Raw genomic sequence first — 6,947 nt, forward strand, 5'->3', positions numbered from 1 at the left:
CAAGAGTATTCTCAAAGATTCACATGGCAGTAAGGTTTAACTGCCTAGTCTAGTGCAGAGCCAGATTTACTTATTTATAAGGGTAGGGGAAACATGATTAGCAGCATTAGGACCTGCCACTGCAGAGGATCCTTGCCTAAGGATTTCATCCTTCATCTTAACGCAGGCATGCCTTTCTAATAATTGCAAAAAGAAAAAGAAAAAAGGAAAAGGACAAAAGGATGTGCAAATATGTCTACAATTTGCATGTCCTTAGTTAATGCATACAATTAATTCAATGCAATTTAAAATATCAATAATTTTAATGCCAATATAATTAATTTCACCACAGCAGGGAAGACTGGCTAGATGACCTATAAATCTAGTGTCTACTCTGCGAGTTCAGAACAGACTTGCAGAAGCCCGTGCTCTTTTCCTTTAACTCTGACTTGGACTGTACAGCCCTTCAGAATGCAAGGACGGGGAACCTTTGGCCCTCTGGACATTGATAAACTACATCTCCCAGCACTTTTATGAAATATGGTCAATTAGGGTAGAAGCTGGGAGCTGTAGTTCGGCAACATTTAACAAGCCACAGGTTCCCCACACCAGAAATAAAAAAAGTCTTTTAAACACTAAGGCTGTGCATGCTGCAGAAATTATTTTGAAACAGTACGTTGGCAAGGGCAAGCACTGCAATTTTCTGCTATTCATTCAAGGAGTATGACTTTTTAAAAGGTGCTTCTTCTTAAGAGATGGATTAATTTTAATAAGTTGATTCCTTAAATCTGCAGCATCTTTTTCAGCCTTCCAGTGAAGCCTGGAAAAAAAAGCGCAGACGACTTTAATGAACACCAGGGAGGTGCTGCACTTGCACCAAGTCAGAACTGCTTCCAAATATTTTTTGAAGTGTGTACAGTCCTATTAAATACAGAACTTTTTCTTGGAAAGTGAGCACACTTTGGAGCAGAACCTCTATTTAAGGACAGAAATTCAGTGTTCTATTTGTCAGAAGGAGCAAGTTTATCTGCAAACGCTTGCCATGCATTTTGAAGAAACTGAAATATATATTAATATCTAGAGTATAATTGGCAAGTTTTGGAAGGTGACCATGTATAATGTTTTTGAGGATTAAGGATACAAACTCATGATGAGGAAATAGGATAGGAAAATATAAGGTAGGTAGGCTTGACTTTACTTTTTTAATGTTTTTTAAGTGTTCTTTTTAAAGAATTTTTAAAATGAGATTTTATGAAGTTTTAAGAAGTTTCTTATTTTTAAAAAAAAAATTTCAAGAATATTTTTTTTTAAAAAAACCCTCTCCAGTTTATTTTGGGGCTTACATTTCATTTTTGTGAGTTTCTCAACATGGCAAAAAAACTACAGTTGATTTTTGGAAGCGTTCTGAGGATTGCAAAAATAAATAAATAAATAAATAAATAAATAAATAAATAAATAAATAAATAAAAAATGGTGTTGCATACAATCCTGGAATCCTTATTTGTTTACCAGATTCTAAAAAGTGAGTCCATATCATGGCCTTCCTTACCTGGATGCATTGGATCTAAAACCCTCAGAATTCCCCAACCAACAGTAGCTATTGAGTCTGAGCCTACACTTCTCAACTGGATAGTTAGTTGTGTTTTGTGTCACTCTACTGGTCAGATTCTTTGGTCCTTGAATTCACAATAGGAAAAAAAAAGGCTGGAGTTTATCACACCATTTATAATTCATCAAACACTCCTCGAAGCGCTAGTTAAAATTCCTTTCTCAGTTATAATTATTAAAAGTGCAAAACCTTGTCACTCTTTGGATCTGACCACTTCCTGGTACCATGAGAGGGTGAGAAAAACTTCTCTGTTTTCACCACACAGGTAGTCCTCAATTAACAACCATAATTGGGGCTGGCAACTCTGTTACTAAGCGATGCAGTTGTAAAGCAGAAAATCATGTGACTGTGCCAACTTACGACAGCAGTTCTGGCAGTTCCGGTTGCAGTTGTTAAGTGAATCAGTCATAGTCATTAAGCAAGATGTCATGTGATCATGACTTGCGACCTTCTGCCAACTTCCCCATTGACTTTGTTTGTTGGAAGCTGGCTGTGAAGGTCACAAATGATGGTCATGTGACTGTGAGATGCTGCTACTGTTGTAAATGCATGCTGGTTGCCAAGTGCCCAAATTGCCATCACATGACCATGGGGGCACTTCGACAGCTGCAACTTCGAGGGCCAGTTGTAAGTCTCCTTGTTCATCACCATCATAACTTTGAACAGTTGCTGAAAGAGTGGCCATTAACGGAGGACCACCTGTATATAACTTTATATACTTTGTCACGACTATTAGATTTTTCTAGCTATCACCAAAAGAAGTTTCCTTCAAGACAGATCATAGAAGGGGAGGGCAGGAAGTGGTCTCCCCTTCTTCCAAACAACAGATGATGATGATTCCATCATCTGGTAAATGACTTTACTGGATCATCCACTTCCACCTAGCTCATTCCAGATTTTGCTAGAATCACAATTTCATTAAGAAAATATACTTGGCAAATGTTTTTCGGCCTAATACTAACATAAAGATCTGGGTGCAAATGTTTTTCATTAATGCACCCAGATCTTTATGTTAGTATTAGGCCGATCAACACAATCTAATCTTCTATAGGAACTGCAAATGAGAAGGAGGGCTGAACAGAACCTTTGTGTTGGGTGATTTTTGTATTTCACTGAACCGCATAAATTCAAGCCACCCCTCCTTAATGAATGTTAGGCTTCCTATCTTACCTGACTATGCATAATTTCGAATTGTTAAAAGAATCAGTGAGAACACAGTATGCTACATAAAAAGCTATAGTCTTCAAAAATCAACTTTATTTCCAATAATTTGTGTTAAAATGCATACATAATGGTTAAAATTTAAAATCCAAACCATAAACATGTACACCAGGAACCAAAAATTCCAGACTTCTACCTTTCATACGGATAAAGGGCCGGTCCATTAAATGGTTTATTTACATCTTTGGAATATTCAGAAAATATTCCATAAATTAGGCTTATTTTGATATAGCAGATTGTGTGAACTCAATTCAGCCACTACATTTCGTAACTCGTAATTTATTGCAGGAGTGGCATTTGTGCCATTGCTTGTAATTTGCTCAAATACCTTCCAGTGATCAGCTGGGAAGTATCACTAGGCCTTTTGGTGATGCGGTGATTCCACTGAAATGGGTGAAACTGTTTTTTTCAGCCCAGGTTTGGTCTTCAGGGAGGGAGTGAAGGAATGGAACTGAGAAGCCTCTTGTATTTCTACTCTTAAAACACCTCTAAAATGGCTGCTTTTCAGTGGCATGATTTGGGCCTTTTATGCCATGCAGAAGTTAGAGGTGGAAAGAGGAACCACTTGCCTCCACCCTTATTTGGAAAAAGAACAAATGCCCCAAATGTATCATTGAACATTAGCCATTTTGCTGCTGAAGGTTTAATGGGGGTTACAAATGGGGTTTTAAGAAATGTGTGCTGCTTGTGAGCTGTGTGGTTGTCCACTCTTGGTTTGTGGCTTAATGTTTTGTGTGAACGGTAATTTGTAGTCTAATTTCTTTTAAAGCTGGCCAAATTGGGTTCCACCATGATGTGCCAATCAGCCATGGAATGAAGGAGGGATGGCAATAAATCCTTTTGAAAAACTTACTTTGAAGTTGGATTCCAGGTGGAAAGTTTACCTAAGAGACATTTTGTGCTTTTATGAGCAAGGTAAAAGGCAGAAGTCCAGTAGAACAGTTCCACAGTGCAGAAATTCTGCGCTAGGAAATCTGTACCCATTTTTTTCGAGAGTTGGGACTGAGGCCCTGCCAGGGAACTTTTTAACAGCATGAGGGAGGAAAAGGCTCCCTGCCCTTTTCTTATAAACGGCATATTCTATCTTTATAGACTGTTTCCTTCCACTGCCCCTAAACCTCTACCCTCAGTGCCCTTGCCCACAGCCACATTACATTACAGGAAAAGCAGAAGTAAAGCACTCCCAGCAGCAAGAGAACCCATAGTGAGAAACCACAGTAATTCAGAGCAGAATAGCACTATAGGGAAAGATCAGAAATACAAACAAAATCTTGCAAGCAAATGTGCACAGAAGCAGGCTGCTATGGCTGCTACCATCAATTTTTTTTTCTGTATGCTTGCCACCTTCTGTATAGAAAACCTACAAAGAGTTGGGTAGCCAACCTTTTCATGCATTCTAAGCTCTCCATTTTTTTTTTTAACAATCAGTGGCAAACACACACAGTCCTACAGATGGACAAAAGACTCAACAAGGACTTGCCTCTTTTTTTTAAGATGGAGGAAGAAAAAGGGATCCTAGAAGCAAAGGAGGCATGAAGTAGAATGTAACAAAGTGAGACTGTACTGATGCAGCTAAAAGGAAGGGGAAAAATACTTGCCCTAAATTAGCTTTCTCCAACCCAGTGATTTCTACTATGTTGGAACTGCAAGTAGTTGCTCCTCTACCACATCTGAAGAGTGCCTCGCTGGGGAAGGCAGTATCTTTCCACTGGAATATGGCAAAATAGAGGCCTTTAAAAGCTCAGAGAACAATGCAGAAACCACTGCAGATGAGGTTACATTTTCTGATGAGGTGGGCAAACTCCACACCATAGTGGAAGATAACTTTTACATTTCTTCCAATGTCCCATAGAAGCAAATAGCAATCTTGGAGGATCAGTTCTGGCAGTGTGTGCATGTGTGGAGAGTGAGAGCAAGAGAGAGAGCTTGCATGTGAGTACAGGTTTCTCCTCCTCTCCCTAACTGTGGCAGAAAAATGTTCCAGTAATCCTTTTTATATGATGTGTCTTTCTGACCTTGCCTTTGTCTCATACCCAACCCACAGCTGAGGCATCTTAAAGTTCCCTTTAGCTCTTTAAAACAGCTAAAGTACCATTTTTGCTGTGGACATGGTTAAAGATACATCATTAACAATGTAGTTAATGATAAGAACAAAGTCTAGGATCTACTCAACTCCTGTTAGCCAGTTTAGGCTGCTCGGGACATACACTTCTATCTTCAGTCACTGGGCGCTGTCTCCCATGATCACTTTGGCTTTGGCTGTAAAAGAGACCAGATACCAGACTTCTGCAGAGGTGGCTGCCTACAGAATGCCTGACCAGCACTTTCTTAATTGCACGTCAGGTCTTATGTGTGCTTGTTCTACACATCAGTTTAGCACACTTTTGAAAGGTTAGATTTATTTTTTTAAAAATAGGCTTATTGCTGTAGCAGCATATCTCTGTTTAAAAGACTAGACTGGCCATTTCTTGAGAAACAGCTAGTCCTGTGCTGCACATAAGGTTGACCGAAACAGGGAAGGGGAACTGGGTTTTGCCAGCTGTGAATTACGGTTTGGTTACCAGTGAATACAGTAAAGGTTTCCTGCTGCTTCTGCTGACAAAGGATTTTATGTCATCATGTTTCTGTTTTTATTACTTGTGTGGTTACACACACACACACACACGTCTCTGTAAGTCAAGTCACTTCCAGTGACTCCATGGACATATTCATGTAATTTTCTTTTCTTTTCTTTTCATAAATGTTATTAAATTTCCAAAAAATACAAGAAGATCAAAAAAGAAAAAAAAAGAAAGAAAAGAAAATTCAATAAAGAAAAGGCATAGAAAAAGAAAGGTAGCTTCTGACTTTCCTTGGTACAGGTATAAATGTAAAATATATTCACCTCTTACTCTAGTAATATTCATGTAATTTTCTTGATAAAGATGCAAAAGTGTTACTTTTAAGGTATGTTTTGCTTCCCAGTGTAGCCTACAGACCTGAGCTTTCCTGGGGAGTCTCCCATCCAAGTACTAACCAGGTGTAGCACTGCTTAACTTTTCAAAATCAGCTAAGTACTGCCACCAAGCTGGAATGTCTGTCTGTCTATCTATGCTGTTGAGATTTGGCAGAGTTTGGGATTAAAGAGTTGCTGGCAGATGCTACCAATAGGGCCACTCATATTAAGTACTGTACCTTTTATCCTTGCAAATGTGAAGTATTGGACACCCCTACTTTCTGCCTCTCACACTTGTTAATTAGATTGTCTTTCAAGTCAGTTTTGAGTTTGTAAGGCTCAATAATAATTTATAAAATGATTATCTGTCTGTCTGTCTGTCTGTCTGTCTGTCTGTCTGTCTATCTATCTATCTATCTATCTATCTATCTATCTATCTATCTATCTATCTATCTTATTTTAATAATGATATTCACTCAGCATGCTTAACCAGATCATTTACAAATCTAGCAGCTGCACTTATGCCACATGCAAAGTCTTTAACCTTGGTTAGTTTTTTGGTGACTTAGCATGTATGAACCCAGCCAAAGTAATTAGCTTAGGGTTCAATATATTGTACAAACCCCCAAAACAGATTAGTTCAGGTTAATTAAGTTGTGTGAACATAGATGAAAATCACATCCCTTGTCTGTCCATTCTGTTCAGAGGCTGATCTTTTATTTTTCTATTTTTGAGTGGGTGCAACTACCTCTGAAATGCCTGAATGCTTCCTTTGTTGTTTTAAGTGTGAAGTTTCAGAACTGATATTTATCTTTGTTGTTTTTTTCCTAATCAATTTCTCTTTTGATTTTTTTCCTCCTCTGTTAACACCTTAGAGCAAGAACTGGTCAAGATAGAAGACGCAGTTTCCAGTTGAAGCATGAATCATGAACCGGATGTGTGATGGTAACAGGACAAAGATAGTTGTGGTAGAGAAGTATCTCATTGCGGCCTTACTTTGCAAAGTTGCAACAGCTCAAGAAAAAACAAAAAAATTAGCTCTCTAAACTGTGCAAGTTTTGCTGCTTGCCCTCCTGCTACCAGTGCAGCTTTTTACCAAACAGTGGGCTAATAAATCCATCATCCAAATCCTGTTTCCACCTTAAGTTTTATAGGTAGATTTGTGTATGATTTGTGGTAGTTTTATCTTGCTTTAGAGTCTGC

The sequence above is a fragment of the Python bivittatus genome, unplaced genomic scaffold (assembly GCF_059951505.1).
Source record: "Python bivittatus isolate LINGU-HERP-01145 unplaced genomic scaffold, Pbiv_v1 ctg000250_np1212, whole genome shotgun sequence".
NCBI classification, from domain to species: domain Eukaryota; kingdom Metazoa; phylum Chordata; class Lepidosauria; order Squamata; family Pythonidae; genus Python; species Python bivittatus.